This window comes from Pseudopipra pipra, chromosome 3 (assembly GCF_036250125.1).
Source record: "Pseudopipra pipra isolate bDixPip1 chromosome 3, bDixPip1.hap1, whole genome shotgun sequence".
In the NCBI taxonomy this organism is placed as follows: Eukaryota; Metazoa; Chordata; class Aves; order Passeriformes; family Pipridae; genus Pseudopipra; species Pseudopipra pipra.
Genome location: NC_087551.1, coordinates 102,361,777 through 102,386,032, shown reverse-complemented (window position 1 = coordinate 102,386,032; position 24,256 = coordinate 102,361,777). Strand labels below are relative to the sequence as shown.

At 37.0% G+C, this 24,256-nt stretch overlaps 1 protein-coding gene across 1 annotated transcript in view; it reads right to left on the bottom strand.

Annotated features, from left to right (window-relative positions):
* The window catches only part of GREB1 (growth regulating estrogen receptor binding 1), a 95,052-nt gene extending 77,877 nt beyond the window's left edge, over window positions 1-17,175 (bottom strand). Inside the window, exon 1 of the mRNA XM_064650535.1 lies at window positions 17,032-17,175. The gene's annotated coding sequence lies outside the window, so the exon portion shown is untranslated. The remainder of the gene's footprint in view (window positions 1-17,031) is intronic.
* Window positions 17,176-24,256: the final 7,081 nt, after the last annotated feature.

Sequence of the window (24,256 nt, the reverse complement as noted above, 5' to 3'; positions counted from 1 at the left end):
AGTATATTTTAAACACACATGCCAGTTGTCCAATAGCAGCAAACATTTAATACAAAAGACAGGTTTTTTCCCTAGACATTTGATGAAGGCTCTTTCAGAAAAATATCTTATCTTATGTATAATGTGAAAGCATGAGGAAGATGCATTCAGAAATGTTAACCCAAGATCAGCAGGAAACATTTAAACTTCTAATACAAACTTTGAAAGCCACAATTGTCTTTGATTCCGAGAAGGTCACTTCACCTGCCCACCACATGGCATCTGACGCATGACTTTGTTCCATATCTTAATCCCATGTGGATTAAGATTATCCTTATTTTTTATAACATATCCTCATAATTAATGTTATTATCTCAAGTTTTGTTTTCTGAACTTATATATGGTTTCTCACCATAAAATCCAGACAATTCTACTTGCTGAAAATACAGTGAAAATTTCCTTGGAAATGCCTTGGATCTCAGAGTACTACCTAATTTGTAAAGTTACCACTATACCTTCAGGAAACAGCACCATGTTACAAGTTTTGAAGAATAAAGAAAAACATTCTATTAAAGGTATCCAAAGAATAGCCCTATGACAGAATATGAGATGAACTATAAATGAAGACATATCAAGAATTTATCCTATGTAGGGAAACATCTCCATAAGTATTGAGGAATAAATATAACTGTTGCTTGTCTACAAACTGTCTTAGACTCAGGAACATCATCTCTAGCTAAAGAAGAGTATGAGTCAAGCCCACGAGAAGCCCAGGTCGCTTTCTGCTAGAAATATTACTTTTCTTCACATTTCTTTTTCTCTTTTATCTCCTGTGCCAAAAACTGTGAAGAAAAGGCAGGAATAACTATTCCATACAACTGCAAACCCTACGTCTACTAGAATTCCGTTATTGAAGTCCTCCCGTTTCTTCTAACACTCTGATGACTTCTTTCAGTGCTTGACATTATGGACTTGGAAACTGTATGTTATTATCTTTGACTCATCATCTTCTGCACTCAATTACCAGTCTATATACTATATGAATAGCATCACCCCATTAAGGTGATGTTCTTTACCAATGTAGAGCTTTATAGAACTGTTTCTGATTGAAGAGGTTTTTATTTTATAAGCAATTTTGAAGCTTTGCTTCCTTCAAATAAATTCTGCTTATCACCTTCTTAATTTTTTCAGACAATGATTAAGAAGCTCTTTTTAAGCAATAACTATATCCCAGTGATGGATAAAAATAAATCAGGTGGATAGGTACTACCTGTGCATGCACACCTATCCACACCTACACACATACAGAGTCTTATGTGTTCTTAGGCTGAGGCTCAGTTATCAGTGCATAATATGACACTTGTCTATACTTAGTTTCTTTCATCAATTGAGATTCATCAGTCTACTTGCATGATCTCACAAGAATTTTACACAAAATATGTCCGTTACATAGGGTTATAATTGTACAACTATATAGTTATTGCTATTAGTAAATTCTTCTCTATATGTCACATTCAACAGTCCTCAGGGGCAGACTCCATGGAAATTAGTTTACTGGAAGGCCCACACAGATGAAGTTCCTACCATTAGCACTACTCAACAAGGCAGGCACTCCCATTCATGTGAGGTTGCAGCTTCTCAGTAACCCCACCCATTTATCAGCTACATCCAAACAGAGAATGTTGCTCCAACTTCGTGGACATATTAAGTGTGGGTTGAGTCAGAGTTTTTAATCAATGCCTGTGCTGTGTTGCAACATCATCAGAGTGATGCTTTCACAGCGTGAAACTGAACGGCTGCAAAAATGTTTTAGTGAGAAAAAGCCTGCTGGGAGTATGTGAGGCCCATGCACTCTGAAAGAGTCCTTGGTGTATGCCATTCCCAGCCCTGGCACTGCCTGGAAGACTATTGACTGTGACAGGCCAAAAATCTGCCAGGATCCACTCTAATTGGAAGTTCCAGTGCTCAGGCTCAGCACAAACTGTTTTACTTAGCTTTGCAGGCTCTGCTTTAAAGTCCATGTGCACCCTGGTCACAGTTTTCCCTTCTTTGTCCTACTATCTCTGACTTCTATTCACTGTCTTTTTAAAACTTTTTACTCTCGGTGCCCTCCCCAAAAATGATATACACACTCCACTTCCACCTGCTTCTCCTTTCCAAGAACTAGAATGTTCAGCAATGAGCCAACTAATACTGACACCGTTAGACTTTACAATTATGTTGTTATGAAAGATGAAGAAGTTGCATTTTGAGACTGTTGCAAACCCAGAGGCACTAGAGGTTGTATTGCAGCTGCACATATATCCATGCAACCATGAGAAGAGACATAATTTTTTTACCTTGTAACTGCATAGATTAAGTAAATACATGAGAAAGTTGAATATCTGATTCATTATATTAGTAAAGTTTCTACATCAGCCCCAATTTTCTGTGAGTAGATTGTCCAAACTGTGATTTAAGCCTTGTCTTTGCTCCCTGCCTTTGGTTACACACAACATCACTGAGGGTGACACGCTGCTCAGGCCACTCAGCAGCAATTTCTTTAGGCTTTTCCCATTCTCCTCACAAACAGGTTCAAATTTTTGTGAATCTTCATTCTCAAAATGTGCGTATCTTTATTGGTTTGCATATTTTAAATTGCTTTTACTTTCTCTCTGTTACTCTGTCCTTTCACTGTGCAGTATCAATGAGCACTGACTGCACAATTTTTGCTCTCCGTTTTTTGAGGCAAGTCAGACTCAAGTCAGATATGAGATTCAGCACAAGTAAAAAAGAAGAGCTAAGCAGCAGCAAGCCTTAATTTAAAAAACAGAAATTAAAGATAAGAACCTCTTTTTTGCAGGGGAGCTGATAGAGTTTGCTTCAAAATGTCATCCGAACTTAGGCTGTAACTTCTCTGAACATTAAACTGGTACTACCCAGCAGCATTTACTTTTCATTTGTTTTCATATTACTCAAATTCCTGTGCACTCTCCCATGGTAGGAAACATGTTTTCCATATAGTTCTTTCTGACAAATTTGTGACAGAATTTAAAGATATCAGTAATCCATACATCTCTAGCTAGCCACAATCAAAACTCTATTCTGAAAGGCTGTCAGATTAAAAACTTGCTAAACACCATAGGAGACCACTTTTTCAGAAATTATTGTAAAATTCAAGTTTAACTATTTAATCTAATTGCACCATATCATATACACTCTGTTTTTATATGTGACATAGTTTAGAAGTGAGATTTAAGCCATCTTTTATGATGAAAACAAGCATATGTTAAGACAAGTACTATGGAAAAGCACAGGAAGTCAAACAAAAAAAAACCAAACCAAACCCAACAGAAAAAATAATAAAAGCAAGCCATTTCTTCATTTTAGTTCTGTTACATGATAATTCCAGTGGCTACCCTAGCTCTTTTACGAGGAAAAACAGTGAATCATAGAATGGTTTGGGTTGGAAGTGACCTTTAAAGGTTGTCTAGTCCAACCTCCATGCAATGAGCAGGGATATTTTCAGCTAGGTCAGGTCACTCAGAGCCCCATCCAACCTGCCCTTGAATGTTTTTGGGTACGGAGCATCCACCAGCTCTCTGGGCAACCTGTGCCAGTGTTTCACCACTTTCATCATTAAAAAAATACCTTTCTTATATCTAATCTCCATCTAACCTCTTTTACTCCTTGTCCTATAGCAACAGGCCCTGCTAAAGGGCCAATTCCTCATGCACTGAGTGGACCATCCATCAAATCCATATCTCTCCAATTAACAGAGAAGGATGTTCTTCAGTCATTGAAAATACTCTCCTGTGAAAAGCTAGGGACAGAGATGTTGGCAAAATCAGGATGACAAGAAAAAACACAGGTGTAGTAAGAAAAAGAGTAAAATACCACAGAAGATACAATACTTCATTCTCCATTTTTTTCTCAAGTAGAAAAAATGTATTATAAAAATGTATTATGTATTATAAAGTATATTAACTATGGAATACATAAGCTGCAGTATTGGTGTTCAAGATCCATACTCTGAAAGTGAAAAACATTTGCTTTGGACTCTCAGCATAGCAATGAAAGTGAATACAACCATGTAGCCTCTCTGTGGTCACTCAGGCACGCTAGCAAATCTGTAGCTCTTCATCCTCTTTACTAGATGAGGATATAGGAAGGTAAGTAATGATGAGTCATCTGGCAGCCCGAAATGCCAGTTTTCAAGTGCAATATCCTTACAAATAAATAAAAATTATCCCAACACATAGGTTACTTGTTATAAACTTTAGTGTATCAACAGTGATATGATTATATATGTCCTCCTAGTCAAAGTTAACTCATATGTTGTGGTGGGTTGACCCTGGGCTGGATGCCAGGTACCCATCAAAGCCATTCTCTCACTCCCTTCTGCAACTGGACAGAGGAGAGAAAAGATAATGAAGGGTTCATGAGTTTTCATATGTTCATATTAAAATTTTCTCTTCAGTCCTAAATTACAGTAAAATGAAATATGGTAGAGAAACACAGGCTCCTTAAACAGTTTAATTGCAGACTTTCAAAACCACACTGAACTTACATCTTTAGCTATATTTAAAGATGTCACATAATTACATGCCAACAAATCCCAGCTCCAATTTCCTCTACTTAAGGGTGTTATTGATTCAACCACAGGTTTACTTTTAATACTTACATTACCATTTGGCTTAAGTATCTTGATATTGAATTCATTGTCATTTCTTATGATAATAATGCAATTACGTGTATTGATGTGCTCTATTTTCAGTAAAGATTTCATGTATATTCTAATTAGTATTATACTCTTAGCAAAATGCACACAGCAGTGAATCCTAAAAACTGGTTTTATTAAATATTCCTAGAGACTGATTCATAGCCAGATGTCCTACTCAGCCCTCAGTCCTGCAAAGAATGTTTTTTACATTGTGTCTACTTAGTTCAAGAATGGCAGTAGCATTGCATAATGACACAGGCACTATCACTGGCTCTGAATCAGCTAAAAAAAACCCAGTTTGGTTCACTGGAATCACTAGCACAGTCCCATTTCTAGGCTGCCTTCCTCTCTGTTGCTCCATATTTTAGGCTTAATGAGCTCTCATATGGCTGGGGCCCAGATTATTATCCCACCTGTTCACCGCCACAACTTGCAATATCTCTTTGCAAAACTGGGGGTTTCTCTAAAAAGAAATCCAAATTGACAAGGAGCAAACAGTTGTTTGTTTTTTTCTCATAATATTTTCAGAATATTTTTTATTGTATTTAACACAAACATACAGCTCACCACAGCTGTCTCTTCACCAGTGTACTAAAAAGGTGAATGGGCAATACAGGATCTGAAATATTTTAGGTACAGGTTTTGTTTTGATACTGTAACTTTTATTTGTTGATGAGGAAAGCAATCCATTTTGAAAATGATGGCATAACTCTTCCAGACATCAAAGTCAACATTTTAAGCATGAACTGCATCAAATATCAGGGGTTTTTTTTCTTTAAAAACACCTCTGTACATAAAACCCATGAATAAAACCAAACAAACTAAAAAACCCACAAACCAAACTTCTTTTCAAGTGTTAAAGATGGATTGGAGGGGGTTGTTTTGTTGCATTTTCTCAGAACAGTTCTCCATAAAATGTCCAAGAAGGCAAAAAAAGAATTCTTTAAAAGTAAGGTCTCATCATATTATGAAAAAACATTGGTTCTCGGATGTGCAGTCTATAATTTATAGGCTTGACTAATATGCATTTTTAGAAACTAACAGATTGTTTTACTGGTTGGTGCAAATATTATTGATCCGCTTTCTTGCTGAACTAATAGCACTAGGATAGGACAACCCGCTTTCTGAGCTTTCCCAATGTTTTCCTGAAAAGAGGCCCATTACATGGCAGGGGGCAAAGGACAGGCCTAGATAACACTGTTTAGACACTTTGATGTCCACAGGCATCATCCTCGACAACTGACCACTAGAGACAAAAGAGTACTCTTAGGCTGCTGGAAATCCCAGCCATTCTTCTCACCACCTTTTGATATCCCAAGGTTTCTATACCCTGACCTCTGCACTCTGACATCCTTACTTGAAGGATGGTCAGAAATGTCAAAAATTTTTTCCAAATTTAGCCAATAAACTAAGGATTTATATTCCTTTTCATAAGTGCTTTGTGTCCTAATGTACCAGTGGGAATGTTAAGAAGATTTTACATAGAGAGTGGAAAGAAAAGTGTCAACAAGGAAAAAATTTTCAATTTTCTGGTTTCAAAACCATTCTTAAACATCTACTTTCTAAAAGCAAACCACTTGTGCCTTGATGATGCCACGCTGTGCACAAGTACCCACAGGATTTCCACCTAGTCAGCATCCTTCAGAATTCTACTTCCATGCAGTTAATATAATTCTACTAATCTGCAGATGTTGCTTGCTAACATAACTTCACTCAGTAAACATAGACACATTAAATGGTGTGCATGCTGTATGTTAAGGATGGATATCAATTTCTATACATTCATATTTTTTAAAAAAAAATATGTGATCTTAACATCCTCTCTACACGCTGTGTGATTTGATAACCGGATCAGTCTCCCACTGTTTTCCAGAATATTTAGAGTGCACATTTTCCACAAAACTACCACTGATTACCATGGGTGCTTTTATTCAAGCTGGTTTTTTTCTCCCTTTTCTGAGGGATTAAAATTGAACAAAATGGTCAAATAAAAATAATACACATCTAGCCAAGACACTGGGAGTCAGGCAAACATCTAGAGAAACACCCATCTCCCCTGCATTATTACAGGAGATCCTGCTGAAAACCCACTTTAGTGTAAGTAATCATAACGCTAGTAGTAATATTATTAAGTAAGAGTATAATTCTAATAAGACCAACCTGCTAACAATCTATAAATATGCAAAAATTTGGAGTTTAGCCAAAGCAGTGTCTATATTTGGTCTCCTTTGCTTCACTTACAGAAGACAACAACTTCTGTAGCACACTGTTAAAATATTATCCTGCCATGAACTTCTATTGCTCGAAATGAGGACAAATTCTGGTCCAAAATTTGATGGTTTTCACAGTATACAATCCTCTAATTTTAATAAGCTATGCCCAACTGGTAAATTGTTCTGCATTGATTTTTTTTTTTTTAACTGGCATCAGTACAATTTTCTACACTAATATTTCTCCTAATTTAAAAGTCAATGATGTATGAGTGTGAATCCAACAGATAAAGGAAGCATACCTGTCAATATTTTAAAAATAAAACTCCTCCTATTTTATAACGCAAACATTGGGATCTGTAACGCTTGTTTTAAAGCCAGTTCTAAATCACCTAGTATTATCTACCCGCCTCAGCCAATGTTTATTTACTTTAATGCAGATGGCTGTCGGAAAAGAGAGAAACTGAATCCAGGAAAGAAATGGAGTGTGATTTGAATGACAAAGAATCTTTAGAAACTCCCTTCTTCTCTATATTAATTACTATCATAGAAAGATAATGCATATACCAGCAGAAAAAAAAAATAATAGAGGGGAAAAAAGATGGGTTTTTTAAGTTTTAGAATTTATAAAATTCTCAGACAAATGCAGATGATAGCTATTTAAGGGCTGTTAGAAGTGATCTTACTGGTTTTGGATCAAACCAGACTCTGAGGTTTTTTTGTTCTGTAATAACTTGTTATCTTTAAAATAAATTGCATGTATATAAACAGAACAGGGACTTGATTCTGAATTAGTACAGAGCCCTCAGAGCAGCTCCAGCATGAATGGAAAACAGATAAACCAGGGATAAAAAAGCTCTACTGAGCCACAAGTCTGTAAATATTTTCATTTAACTGAATCCTGGCCATGGATAACACAAACTACCCCCAAACAGGCAACATACATACAAACCTAGGATCATACCTATAATCCAAGAGAAAAAGACTGAAAAATCAGTGGCGTAACTGAAATGCACACAGGGCCATTAAAAAATCTCCCAATTCTGGCAGTGCCCACTGAAAGATTACAATCTATTTTACAAAAACTCATTACTGCTTGGATGTTGGAAATTACTGCCAGTTTTACCCACATCACTCTTCTTTTGAGCAACTGCGTTTGCACTTCAGCAAAAAAAGTTAACACTGTTATAGTAATAGACCTTCACCACCCCTACTCATTTCAAGCAAAAGGCACTAGGAATCGTGCACAGGAGCAGCTGGCAGAGGCACCTGTGACAGCCTCTGACAGAAGTGCAATAGGAGTTACCAGGGGCAGGAACCTTCTCAGCCGGCACAGGAGCAGTCGGAAGAGGATGTGTGAATAAGGCCTCAGTAAAGCACATTAGCTTTTCATGTGCATGCTTTTATACACAGCCCTGAGTGCAGGCAATTTCTATGGCTGCAATTACGCTTAATTCTGATGCAGGTAGAAGATATAAAACTGAATAGGTTATTCCTTTTCAGTCCTGTTGTTTGTCAGACTATTCTTTCTCCATTGTGTCAGTCATGAGGAGTTTCCAGACTCTCATCACATAACCTAACAATTATGACTGTGAAAGAAATTCCTAATTGGATATATCAGACATTGCACCTTATAAAGAAGAATGTATTTCATCTTGGATCCACAGAAGGACACAATGGAAAAAAACCCCAAACTTCAGGAGTCTCTGTAAATTAAGATCTCATTTGCAAAGTTTAAAGGGATCATTCCAACTCAGTAAGATTTAGCTTGAATTCCAGATAGCCTTTTTTCTTTAGAAAGTGAACATATTGCCAAAGAAACCAAATTACATGCAAACACAATGCCACCTAGCAGTGAAAAGACAGTGAAGCAGTATAGCTAATTTGAAATGGGAATAGCACCATCCATAAAGCTTTGTTTTCTTGCTGCCATCCTACACACCATTACTTCACACCCAGACTGGCCTGTCAACATGACCTTACACCTCTGCTGCTACAAGCAACTGGCCCAGGAAGAGATGCCTGGCCTTTATGTCAAGGGATGGAGAATTTCCTGCCTGTTCATACTGCAGGACCCTGTTCACATCATCTGGCACTTGGCCAGAGTGTCTCTAGGCCTCTGTTGGGTCTCCATGGTCCTGACATAACTATTTGTGTGTTGTCTTTCCCCTAGTCAGTTTAATTTAAGTATTATGCAGGCTTTACTGCAGATTTTACCAGAGTAACATTTTTTAGCATGGAACTAAAAGCATGTGAAACATTAACAGGGATGCTGCATCACATTACACGCAGGGTAAGAGACCTACCTCAATAGTATTAGAAAATCATGTGAGATTAAGAGAGTCAAAAGTAATTGTGTCATCCACTTTGCCTAGTGGAAGCAGTCTTTGAAATAAATCAGCTCCAGAAGACTGCTTAAGTTTTGCCTTGGAGGGAAATCATTGAATTTCTGTAAAAGAGAACCCAAGAGAGAACACTATTCACACAGTGAGCATCATCAGTGGGCTCAAACCTGGGAAGCAACTGAGAAGCCAAGTCACCTGCCACACTTCCTGCACTCTTTTTCATACCAACTGATACTCCCAGTTGCATCCCTCAGCTTCCTCTGCCTTTCCCTTGTGCACATGAAATTCTGGCTGCATAACAGAAAGAAAAAAAAATAAAATAAGCATTAGAGAGTGTTGGGAAACTTCATTCCATAAAAGAAAACAAGACGCACACAGACAAGAAGAGACATATACCAACATCTATAGAAGACTACACACAATCACTGCCTGAGATTTTACAGATCTTAGTATTTTAATTAACGTGAAATTGAAAAATCCAAACTGACTTTTTGAGATCATAATGATCTTTTAAGGTACAATAATAATAAAATGCTAAAAATGCATAGGTATAATGAAGCATTTGCCTTTTGCAGGGATTATAAAGTCATAATCTAGATTTTTAATAGGCACATCTATTTTATAATTTATGCAGTATGAAATTCAGTAGAAGACTTGCATTATAGCTGGAGAATGTTATGATTTCCTAAGCACTCTACTAATCAGCCAAATTGCAGATAGAGACATGTATCTACTTTAATATACACAGTACATAGAATCATTGACTTCCCCACATGAGAAGGCAGTGATGTGTATCCATAAAAAAGCATCTATATGGATAGTGATGATCTATATGGATCATCTATATGGCTTGATGATTTAGATGGATAGGAGCACAAAAATAATCAGCTGAAGCAATATTCTAGATCATACAAAACATACGTGAATTAAGCTATAGAAATACATGGCAGGAGTGCAACAGAAAAAGGAACTCAGTGGTGGAGCAAAAGATAGATCCATTAAGGACTGGTGGGTCCATTAAGCAAAGAACCTCATTAACATAGCTATCTGAACTAGTATGAATAAGACCAGTTTTCTCATTAGCAAAGCCAAAGCTCTTCCCCTCATGAGGAAGTTGTAACTGCAATGGGGTCTCCCCTCAGTCTCCTCCAGGCTGAACAGACCAAGTGACCTCAGCTGCTCCCCTACAGCTTCCCCTCAAGGTCCTTCACCATCTTCACTGTCCTCCTTTGGACACTCTCTAACAGCTTCTTATCTTACATCGCGGTGCACTGCTGAGCTCTCTGACTGGGAGCAACAAGGCACTGCATTCTCCTCAGTGGTAAGAATCAAAACAGAAGCTTTACTGATATCAAAATTCCACAAAATTCCACAATATCATCATCCTTGGTGATGTTATGACTCATGCCTAGAACGAAAGGAGATTGATCTCACTACTCTGAAAGCTGTATACTTAAAATTCCTTTTTCAATCTGAGCAAGACCTAAACAAGTATTGCTAGACAAAAATAAATTTTTGACTAATTCAAAGTTAACTTTCTAAGCAATCCTTTAAATTACAAGAAGAAATCTATTGCAATGCATTTGGATTTTATCAGAGATAGTAAATTCCACATCAACAATATTAAAACTATAGCAAGTTCTCCTTGTGAAGCTGCACCCACGTTTCACACTGTTGAAGCCAAAGGCATAGCCTGCAGTATCAGTAGAAGACTAGAGCTTTCCGAACACCATCTCTCTGATTCTGCACTAAGATTTGCTTCAGTTTACTTCAGAGTTTAAGGGGATGTTTCCTGGTCTTTTCAAGCTCTTCTAAATACAGAATGTACACTTTACATTGCTTTTTGCTCAGCCACCATCTTTCATGAGTAGGCTTGGTCGATATCTCATGGCCCCCACAATGCTCAGCCCTGTATTACACACATGGGACTGGACTAATGCCACTGCCTAGGAAATATTCCTCTTAAATTGTCTTTAAAAGGAGAATCCCACTGTGAGACAGAATACTACAGTACATCACCAAGATTCTTCTTCTACTTTTTCAGTATCACATGAACTTCAAAGAAGGAGACATATTACAATGCTGTACAGTAAGTGTGTTAGATGCTTGTATCATAGCTGGGGGGCTGGATAGTGGGTCAAATGTTTGTCTGATGCTGAAAAGATAAGACTTGGTTTATCTCCTTTCTTTGGTTGTCTTTCTCCAAGGCCCTTCTCAGCAGCAGAGACATAATTACCACTGATGTGAATGCTCTGCCCTTCCTTACACAAAAGATGACAAATGAAAAAAAATATGGTAATATATTCCCCCTATGTGAACAAGCAGGAAAACAGCAGAGCGTAACGCAACATTTACACCTGTGACAGTTTTCATTGAATAAAATGATAAAACTAAAAACTACCCATCAAAGGCTTAAATACATCAATAACAAAAGGAATATTGGGGAAAATGTGGATCCACAACTGAATGGAATAGGGACCCTTGCAACAGAGGCTGCACTGAAGGCCAAGATATTGAACACCTTCGTTGCTTCAGTCTTCGCTGCAAGACTTGCCTTGAGGAATCCCTGGCCTTGGAAACTAGGGAGAAGGCCTGGAGGAAGGCTTTCCCTTGGTTGAGGAGGATTGAGTAAGATACAATTTAATCAAACTTGACGTTCACAAGTCCATGGGCCCCAATGGGATGCATCCTTAAACATCATTGCTAGACCACTCAACCCATCTCAGCAATAGGACAACAGGCAATGGGCAGAAACTGGAACTCAGGGAGTTACACCTGAACATGAGGAAGAACTTCTTTACTGTGTGGGTGACTGAGCACTGGAACAGATTGCCCAGAGAGGCTGTGGAGTCTCCCTCACTGGAGATATTCCAGAACTGTCTGAATGCAATCCTGTGCAATGTGCTCTAGGATGACCCTACTTGAGCAGGGAGGTTGGACCAGATGACCCACTGGGGTTTCTTCCCACCTGACCCATTCTGTGATTCTCTGAACCCATTTATAACTCCACTATAAGAAAATGTCACCAAGATCTGGATCCCTCATTTAATTAAAGCATCCTTTACACTGCAGTTAAGAAAGTAAAAAATGTTTTCTTTAAAAAATTTACTATGCATTTACATAATAAATCAACCATTTTATTACCTCTGAAGTGAAAATAATGAAAATAGTTATCAGATAAGAATGAAACAATCTTTACAACTTTTCAGCAACTTCCAAATCATTTTTGTGTTCAAAATTATTTTCACTATTCTTATTTCAAGTAACATCCTGAATAATTACACCAGTGAAATCTACAGTTTTATCCACCACTCCGTTTATGGTTTGACTACTCTGTGTATAGACCCTGTACTTTAATCTCTAGTTCATAGAGAAACTGGGAGAATACAGATATTTTGAAAACATGTGAAAATGTGGCTCCAAGTCAGAAAATTCTACACTTTCTTTTTTTAACGTACTAAAGTTCTCATTAACAGAAGCAAAACTGGTGCTTTTAAACCTACCCCTATGCCTGTTCAGGTCATTTTCCAGTTAATGCATATACACTGTAAATGAGGATTTGTATGATGAAAACAGTTATAATCATTAGAAACTTGCTTAACATTTCCAAGCACTGTATAACAACACTAGAACTTCACAGTTCTGAAGTGTGGATAGGACAGGATCGTTATTTTTATTTTAAATAAATATTTATTCTTGGAAAAGGGATAAAAAACACTGTGGAAATAAAAATTTCCCCTCCCAAATGACAAAACCTATGTATTTTCTCCCTCTTTTTAAAACTGAAGACTTAGCCCCATACTTTCCTACTAAGAAGCTCTAAAAACTAAGACAGCTAAGTTAAAAACAAGGATGCATTTTGCAGGCAATCACTTAAAGCAACACAAAAAGTGTTAAAAGAATAAGTTGTCAGGATGAATTCTCATACCTATAAATACATCTTTGATTGCGATTCTTTACCAGTATTGACTATTTTTACGATTGTGATGTTAATACACTTCCCATAAATAATTTTTCAATTCTATCTACTGGATAATTACATAAATACACTGTCAGCATAATTACATGCTTTTAGTATATAAAGTACTGCTGTGCTGTTGAGCTAGAAAAAGGATGTTTTCGTCATATAATACTCAATCAGTATTTATATTTTACAGCATTTTTTCTATGGTATACAATGTCTAAAGGGCAAGTTTCTTTTATCATTTCTTCAGAGATGCACCACCGGTGATATTATGTCTTAGACATTCCTTATTCCTGACAGAAACATTCAAGCATGAAAGGTAACACGTTGACAATGGCAAATGAAGACAAACTGAAAACCAACCCAATGTTCCTTGGAGTCCTTAGGCGTAACTATAAAGGTACAGCTGCAAATGTCAATAAAGTGAACATAAGGATTGGATTTCCTCAGTAGATTACAGTATCCCCTGCCACAGTTTGTGTAAGAGAGAAGTTTTGAAGAGTTAGTCAGATTTTCTGACTGACTGAATCATTAACCACAGTCTAAGTAGGAAAAAAGCAAGGAATCTTCAGCTGCAGTTAAAGAAACTATGCTTTCCCTGTGCACGTGTCAATACACAAATGCAGGCATGTTTTTGTATAATTAGGAATGTCTGCATGTAGATTTTGGTTGTTGTTAGTTACCCTAGCCTTTTATGTCCCTTCATGTGGCTGTTATTCACACGAAGTAATTCCCTGGTTGTGCCTGATCTCAGCTGAGAGTAAATGCTTTATTTTGTATGAAGGTGAAAAAAGGAGTGACAGATCACTTATCATCCACCGTGCAGACTTTGTATTCATTAGAAGAGCCACAATCAATAAGAAACAAAGGTAATTTTCACCTATAGATAATGATGCCCAGTATCACTAGAGGGTTTGGGAGTCTGACAAGCTTCCATTTATTAGTAAGAATCACCTTTGAAAGTTTACAAGTTCCTAATCCAAATTTCCCCTTACATACTCGTGCTGTAAAATGCTGCCATTTTACTTTGTTATACAAGACTTTACTGTTTTTCTCGTGGTTACATTTACATTATGTAAGTTGTATATGTTTCAAATGCAGAAAAATGCAAATGTGTGACTTTGCCATTTTTCACATTTTATACAGCAATCTCTTCTGGGTTTGGGGGGCAGGTGTTGTTTTATTAGAAGAGAAACCATGGAAGCAACTAGTTTCTTATACAGAATATATTATTTTAGGTTAACATGAAAAAACAGAATTCAAACCATGTATTTAATTTGCTATTTCACATTAGAAAAGTCTTTCCTTAACTTTGTACATATCGTGCATAGTATTATTGAAGTTATAAAATCCCATCGAAGAGATTCAGGGCTATTGTATCAAGACTACCCTAATAAGGTGTTTAAATAATAGACAAATAGACAATACAATCAAGATCTAAGTTAGAAGAAAATTTATGCAACACTATATTTTCACACTACCAAGAAATACACCATTTTTAACAGAAAATAAATGAACCACTGCTTCAAAAACATTGTCCCTAATAGATAATCACAAAGCAAAGATGATCACAGCGTAAGTGAAATTCCATCCCTAAATCATTCTTTTCTCGGCTTGTGCTTATAATACCTTCTGTCAGGAGCTAATTTCATGTGACAGGCCTGATCCAAAGCCATTTGAAGTCAATGGAATGTCTCTTCCTGACTTCAGGGAGCTTTGCATCTAGCCCTTATAAACTCCAAGAACAATACAATTCATAGAAAGTTGTTTTAAGAGAACAATAGCTAACTATTGTCTAAGTAGGAAAGAATGTTAGCTTCAAATGAAATTTACCTGCAGTAGTAGATTTGTGTTAGGCTTGATTTGTTACTGTGTGTTTTTTATCCACATAACACAGTTAAACCTTTCCAAAGTGAGAACATGCCATTTCTTTGGCAAAAGTCACAGAAAATCAAAAACTGTAATCAAAATCAAAAAATGAAATAAAAAATAGGCAATTTTGTATGTAGTATTTTTAGTTTTCCTAAAGAAACAGAAGATCATTTTTAAAGCCTCAGTTAATTCAATCTTTTCTTAAACAGCTGTACATTTATGACAAGACAGAACAAGAGGTTTCAAAAAACATTACTCATTCCTGAAATTAGCAAAACAAAAGATAGATAAAAAACCCAAACAAACCCAAACCAGTTTTGTAAGCAAGGGAGTGGGCTGACAGGAAAATAAGTTATTTTGTTTTTTCTTTTATAATAAAACTCCTGACACTCTACTGACTTAAGTAAATTTCAAACCTAGAGCTGACAACTACCATATTAGACAAAGTGACCAATGTCAGACTGCTATTTATTGTTGGAAAATAATAATATAACTGAAATAAGCCCTGAAATAGCAAATAAGATCATTGTAAAAACTGGTGGAAGCAAAGTCCCATTCCTGTGTTGTGGCTTTTCCTTCTTTTATAAGAAAAATGAGACAAAGGAGACCAGTATAGAACCTGATGTTGATCTGATGTACACTTGTACTACTAAATTTACGCTGATAAGAAAGCAAATCAAACTCAGGTCCACCACCTCCAAGTTCCCCAGTGCAGCAGAGAATGGTAGTTCCAAGTTCCTCACTCAGACACTGAATCAACTCACTAGAGCTATTTTAGTTACCTAATCTTGTGATGAAAATACAGAAACTTCCAATTAAGCACAATAATTCCAGAATGTCCACCTTTAGAGAATGATTTTGTGTTTCATAGCAAAAAAAAAAACCTAAACAGAAACCCAACCATTAGATCCTACAGACTCTCACTCATAAGACATACAAACCACTGTTCATTTTCTCTGTAGTCAGTTCAACATGTATAACAACAAACACTGACACTACAGCTTTTAGTAGTTAGTAATTTTCAGAAAGGTCTACGAGGTGTTAGATCAAAACCAATGTAGCCCATACTTCAGAAACTAAAGTCAATGAGACAAAGCACAAGCAAAAATCAAGCATCACTGTCTCTAATGTACAGATGTTATAGTTTCTGTCTCCTTCATCTAAACTTCCAGTACTCACAACTAAAAATAAACAGTTAACTTTATAAATACACCTAACCAAATTTTTTGTCTGAATGGATGAATTAAACATAACTAGAAATTTCATTTCAGGCCACCACAAAATTATGGTTTGTTTTTTTTTTCCAAATGAAATGAAACACTATTTCTCAGTTCAAACAGCATACCTTCTTTAGTCATCACAAATATTTTCTAACAATACTTGTCAAACAGTCCATTTTCTTTGACTTAAAACCTCCCACATTTAATTTGGGAGTTTTGCCTTTTTTCCCTGTTGTTGCTATTAAATGCATTTCTGAACTAAAACATTGTCCTAAAATAAAAAAATCAAACTTTCATTGTAAAAAAAATTCAAAACAATATGCAGGTTTTAGCTTTGCTTTTTTATTTTTTTTCTGAATACACAAATTAATGAATTGTTTTGTTCACTCCAGAACTATATTTTTTGGGTAAATAAACCATTTGTATCTTCTGTTAAGTCTCATTTATCCATGTATCAGTTATGCTGCTAACCTCTCCTCTTCCCACACAGAGAGTTGGGACACAAACTGCCCACGGGTAAATATTGCTGGCTGGTATCCCGATCCTCTGCTCTCCTCTTACCGCGTTCTTACTGCTGCTGGGACTAACACTTCCCTAACCTTCAGGAGCGTCCAGTTACCCCCCTGCCGTCTCTGAGCATTCCCAGGTGCTGATAATCTTTACTCTCTATTGTTGCTGCTGCTGCTGTTTCTCCGTATTTTGGCAGATGCTACAGCTTTGCAAGTTGCATGGCTCTTACCTCTGAGACCCTCTTTGTTGCTCTGTCTGCGATCACGCTGGAAGCAGGGAGTGATGGATATTAGGGAAGCATGAGCCTCCCCTCGCTGTTTAGCAGCGTGGTCTGCAAAGAAAGATAGAGATGCTGCTCTCTCCTCCTCCTCCTCCCCCCTCGCTGTCCCAGCTTCCTCCTCCCTCCTCCTTGCTCCCTCCTTCCCATCCACAAGCTGTAGGTCTGCCTGTGCTCCCACACAATTCGCTACCTCTCAGCACCAGCTACCTAAGGTCAAGAATACAACCCCTTCACCCTTCCCCCCGCCTTTTCCTCCCCGGCCTCATGCATCCTCACCCCTGCTTCCCACTGAATATGGTATCTTCCCAACGAGACGTGCCTTATTTGGCTCTAAGGTCTAAAGTGCAGAAAATTTCAGCAGCCTGAGGGGAAAAAAGTATTATAAAACAGAAGATGAACAGGGAAGACCAGAGATATGAAGGGAAAGTGGAAGTCTTCTGGAGAAATTAGAAAATTTGGGTTTTTTTCTGTATGTGAAAAAAGATCTAGTCACAGTACCCAAAGGCTGCCATTTGGAGATTAGTTTAAGCAATCTATACAGATAAAGAAAAGTGCCCTGGATAGCTAGTTATCTCCCAAATCCAGCTTACCTATTGTTTATGCTCTTTGTGTCTCAATCCTTATTCTAAATAGTTTTTTTTTTTAAAAGAAGCTTCCAAACTTTTCCCCTGCAAAGCCAGATTTAAATACCAGCATAATCTGATGATGCAATAGAGAATGAAAGTGAAAAAATAACAAGTGGCATTTTTTAAGATTATGAGCTATGTAATAAGCCCTTTAAGATCACAGAAAACACAGGCACAAGTCCTCTGACTTTTCAGCTTGAATGACAAATGCATTCCAGGGGTCTTTTTTTCACTTTCAGCAGTCATGATGACTAGAAACACTTTCAGGCTCCTGAAAATCACATATCATTACAGCTAGCTAGCATGTTCTTTTTAAGGACCTAATTTTAGATACACAATAAAACAGTCCTTCTGAAGTGTTTATGTTTGTCACAGAGATTGTGCAGAGAGGTAGGTGATGTTGAAGACTTCTAAAAGATCTTGTCTGCTTAAGGTTAAATACCTTAGCTGGAAAGGATCTCCCTCTGGAGGCCTGGAGAGGCACCTGGCTCTCTCCAGTGATGTATGAAGATGTATTTGACACTCACTTCATGAAGTCTCTTTTACTGAATAACTAAAATTAAGCAGCAAGTTAGCTACTGCAAAGCCAAGGTCAGACACAGGGAAGGGGTAATAATTACAAGTTATCTTAAAACTAGCCCATGTTTCTTCATTGCTGGTTGCCTCATAGAGCAGCTAGGAGGCATGAGACATCTAAGGTCATGCAGAAGGTGGTCCACGGGACAGAGAAACAACACTCACTGTGCCTGGATCATCTCACTAATAAAAGATACCTTCTAAGCAACATCCACCATATCAAAGCGATCTACTGATCAATCTTTGTAAAATTCATGATCAACTTGAAAATAATCAGAACATAGTCTTTATCTTCATTCACCTATATCCCAGCACAGTGTTCTATCCCTTCTCCCACTTGAAGGCACAGCCAGGGCAACTCTTGCCAAACTATTTAAACCAAATGCATTTGACACATTTAATAATTCAGAATGAACTACAGTGTTGTGCTGCAGCAAAAGGGTATTATGCCTATTTCCATGACCAAGAGACTTGCACCTCAGTGTGTCTCACATAATTTAAAGATCCAAATTAATGTCACATCTCAAAGCTTTTTCAAAACTCAAGCCAAAGTAAAGACCTGAACTTGATAACTTTTGACAGCCAGACTGCCAGAATCAAACCTTTCCTTCCTCAGGTCTTCTATATGCTTTTTAAAAACTAGTGTCATCTTGCACTATGTATGGAAATATTTCCAATTTCCAGTATACACATTACTTTCCAATAGCCTTTACCAAACCATAAGGACAATAGCACCACTACTAAGCTGTACTAAGGACTAAGTCAGAGTTTTTATTTTAAGAACAGGTAAACTTTAAAAATAAAAACTGTTGAAATGTTAAATGTTAAAATGAGGAGAGAGAAACAGATTTCTCATTTATTTTGGTGCTAAAATATCTCTATAAAATCATCTAGATGCTTTTTCTAGAACACTCCAGAGATGTCACATCAACACAACTTCTGAAGGTCAGACCTTCTTTCTGATGGTCAGCAAAGGAAGCTTTAGAATGGACAGATCATTTGGAAGTAACATATCACCAGGACCAGAGGGTTTTTTACCTGAATACAAGGCTGCTGAACTACTAGCTATAAGGTTAAGATGTAACCTACAGCTTAAACCAACATCAGTACTAGAAGAGCAGTATATGAGTGGAACACAGCTGTAACATTGCACAGCACAGAACAGTGAAGTGACAAGATTTTTCAGGATACCCAAATACAAAGTGTGAAATGTCGCAGGCATATCTCATAGATGTGGATTATTGAAAAGGCAGCTTAAATTAAGTAGTAAGAAATGAAAAACAACGGATGCACAAGAAAATATCTGCCTTGTGGTTCTAACAAGCCACAGTGGCACTAAGGGCAGAAAGAAGAGCCAAGATGCTGAGAGTATGAATACTTTATAGAGATTTGGAGATCAATGGAGGAGCAAAAGCAGCTGACCAGAAGAGTTACCTACCCAGAGAGTGGGAGAAGAAACAATGGTCAAAGAATCAAAGCTGGGTCCAGCTCTGTCCAGTCTCTCCAGTGCAGGACATGGAGCAATGGCAACGACATACTAGCACCATGAATTGCAATCCTTTCCCTTTGCAGCAGACACTCTTTCTCTTTGAACCAATGTTTTTGCCACTGCTTCAGCCAATAGCAGCAGCCACAGAACCAGGGAATCCCAAAACCACTTCTTCCTTACTACCTGCTTTCGTTCAGGTTCAGGGAAGTAACTCAGCACAGAAAGAATGGAGGGATGTTGCTCCCAAAGCCACATTTCACAGTACCGCCCTCTGATACTTTTTTCCCCTGTCGTTGCTGCAGCTGCCAACTGTATGTGCATAACAATGGGTTCTTGCCCACTTAGTGAAGAGGTTTTTGAGCATTGTAGACAGTGTTCTGAAAACATCAGCATAATGCTCACTAATTATCAAAAAGGCACACACAATGTTAGGAAAATAAGTGAGAATAAATAAGAAAGTATCAGTTTGACATTGTATTAAGTCTACACTTGTAGACTTTTTGTACTCTGCCTGCATATCTGGTCATGGGATCATGGGATAATTCATGTTCAAAGGGGCCACAAGAGGTGTCTAGCCCAATCTCCCAGTCAAAGAAGGGTCAGCTATGAGGTGAGTTTGCTCAGTCTTACCCAGTTATGTTTTGGAAACCTCCAGGACGGATACTACACAACCTCTCTGGGCAGCTTGTTCCACTGCTTTACTGTCCTCATATTGGGGAAATAAATTCCTTTTCCCTTTTATTTTTTTTTCCTTCAAATTGTAGTGTTTTTCCTTTCAAATGTCACATTTGAAAAGGCTATAGCAGAACAGAAAAGCAACATACAAGAGCGGCTAGAGATTTGAAATAACTTCCACACAAAACAGATTAAATAGCCTATGAGTCTTTAAATTGGAAAATCGGTAACTGAGCTGATAAATACCTATGAAGCTGAGAATAATATGGAAAAAGTGAACTGAAAAGAAGTTCTTCCAGTTTCCCATAACACAGGAATTACAGAGAACCCAATGACATGATTGGGAGAATATTTAAAACAAAATTACTTTGTTTTATCAAACAAATTAAAATTGTAGAACTCACTACTATAGAATGTAACAACTGATCATTTTTTTTTTATTCCTAGGGTTTATAATAAGATAAACTGCCATTTACAATCAAATAATTTATTATTATTTTTTAGAATTTGGCTTCTGATCAGAACTACCTCAAGGTGAAGAAAAGGAGGCTTTGGGAGACCTTACCATTCTCTACAACTACCTGTAAGGAGGTTGTAGTGAGGTGGGTACTGGCTTCTTTTCCCAAATAATAAGCAACAGAATGAGAGGAAAAAGCCTCAAGTTGCACCAGGGGGGGTCTAGATTAGATATTAGGGAAAATTTCTTCAGTGAAAGGGTTGTCAAGCACTGGAACAGGCTGCCCAGGAAAATGGCTGAGTCACCATTCCTGGAAGTATTTAGAAGATGTGCCGATGTGGCACGTAGGGACATGGTTTAGTGGTGGACTTGGCAGTATTGGGTTGATGGTTGGACCTGATGATCTTAGACATCTTTTCCAACCTAAATGATTCTCTGATTCTCAGGTTCCTCATATATCGTAGCAAATAATACAAAAACTACAATGGGGAAATCTTCACCTAAAGTAAAGAAAAAACCAAAACAACAACAACAAAACAAACCCAACAAAACAACCAAAAAAATCCACCAAAAAATTAACTTCAAAGATACTTTGACACTCAAAGTATAAAGCTAACCATCTCATGAGAACATACTTCCACTTTTTCATACATTTAAAGCTGACAAAATTAAATACACCAGGGAATTTTGCACCTCCTCTGCAACTCAAAAGATACAAACAACAAATATAATAATGCCCATATGCAACAGGAATCTTCTTCTGTTTCTAAACTCCTTAGCACAGATGAAAACCTCCAGCAGGCTCTGTTAAGACCTTTGCCTAGAATCCTTAGGCTCTAGCAGATGGCTTGCTGCCAAATATCCAAACCTTATTAAGAACACAATATTCACTGAACCTTTTTAAAAAGACACACCAGTGTTCATATGCAGCAAGCACTTGCTAGTTACATAGCCTTTAATGTCACCTTAAGGGTACTTTTTCCATCTATATAACTTCTTTTCTGAATTACAGGTACAAAAAGTAAGAGCTTCAGTTTGTATCATGAGCTAAACCCTATGTATACAACATGATACCACATCCATGACTTCTAAGTGCCATTCAAGACATGACAAAAAAGAATGTTGTTTAGCACTGTGCTGTTCAGATCTGATTAACTGACTTGATCTTCCTCATATTCATACAACAAAGTGAAGAAATAAGAGATCTGCCTTCTTAAATTAATGGATGACTATTTGCCAAGTATACAGGAAATTTTTTTTTAGTCAAGTTAAGCTGAGCACATCAAGAAAGACTCTACTATTGCCAGAAACAGATTTAAGTCATTACATTTTAGAGCATAAAAATTTATACCTTTAAGCCTAATGGTTATGCAGTGGTGAGGACCTTAGGGAGGCTTGAAAATTTATACAGACAGACATACTAATATACAAAAATATGGATGATTCTGTAATTCCTTGAAGTTTAAACAGATACTTACAGCTATTGCTGTCTTTCATGATTTTGTACTTTTGCACCTTTGCAGGAAGATATTTCCTCTGGCTCATCTTTTCAACAATATATATGCACATAATGGAAGATCCAGTTACAATTGTGAAAGGGAAGATTGCATTTGATACAGTATTGTAGGCAGAAGGCAATTTTGGCTTTAACTGCAGTATGCTGGAATTACTATGTACATAAAGAAAAAATATATATCATATAAGGATATAGAGGTACCTGTCAGGAGATATAATTCCCAAATTCAGGATCACATATAAAGGCTAATAAATATTAATAAGATATTAGTGTAGCAAAAAAAAAAAATAAAATAATAGGAAAGTAGTGGCACTCAAAACAATTTTTTTAATCTTACAATGGAAATATAAAACCAACAAAATATCCTATATTGAATGAAATCCAAACCTTGCACCATTATACCACTGCATGAGGTTCACTGGTACAAGTTTTTACAAAGCAGTCTAATTTTAGCTGCTCAAAATAAAACCTACATGCCTAAGTAGGGCAGGGTAAAATATTAAATTACACAAGGGAAGTAATTTTAAGAAAGTTATGTTTTGATTTCCACATATAGTCCCTCAAAAATGTTACTGAACCCACTGTTCTGGCAGGTTTTGATGGTAAAGGATCAGATTTAGGAAATGGAATTATTGCCCCCTGGTGGCACATTAAGAATCAATGCAATTAAAAAAGAATTCAGATAAATAAGCAAATCTTTAAGTATCATGTCTTATATGACTAATGTCTGGAGATATTAAAAAGAATGCACAACCATTTTCATATGCATTAAAATAACAGTAAATGGGGTATAAGTTTCATTTTCATCTACGGGAGTAATAAAGAATGTGTCATCTTTATAAAATGTAAATAATAACACATTAGAATCAAACTCTTTGATCTGTAGAATGCCACAGCAAAAACTCTGATAGTCAAGTGAGTTAGTTCAAAATCTAATTTTCATTTAAAAAAATAATTAGGCTTCTTAATTTTCATGTAAATACAGAAAACTCTTCCTGACTCTGAATCCATGTAGGGCTCTTCTTTGCTCCATTAGATACGTCAGCAGGCAAGGACAGAGAAGCACAGGAACAACAGGATTTGATCTTATGACTGGCTAGAACAACAGCATAGCTAAATGTTGATGCAATGTTTTCCACATGGGTTAATACAGGAATTCATGTATCCTAATCCTCAGATTATGAGTCGCTAGCCTCCCTCTTAATATCTGACCAGCCAACAGTCACCAAATCCTATTCAATGACTTTCACACTGCATGACATATTCCTTACATCACCTCAAACTAAAGTGGCCTAAGACATCTACTCCAAACCATTTTGCTGTTCCAGCTGGAAAAAACCTGCTTTATCACAGTGGGTTTATACAATCTGTAATTGCAATGATAACATTCATCTTCCACAGTATAACAAAGAGGGAGAAATACTCATTACTTATGGGACTAAGTTTATCACCACAGAGTAGTTAGCAATTGGATTATGTTGCCCATACAAAAATGAGCATTTTAACATTTCAGTGTAATCATGTGTCCCTTCCATGACAGGAAAACCTTCTGCTTCTGCAGCAGTCTAACCTCGCCTCACAATACTGACAATCAGCATTTGCATGACGTCTTGAAATTCATAGCTCCACACTTCATGTCTCCTAAAGCACAGATGTCATGCTTTTGAGGAGTTGTAACATATTTTTCCCCTTTTTACTCTCATTAATTCATTAGAATACCAGAACAAGTCACCTTAGTTCAACAGTTCTCTACAAGGACAATTATTACCAAGCAAGTACTTGATTGAAAATTGGTTGCTATGAAGAAAACTCCATCCTCTATCAAGGCATCTGAT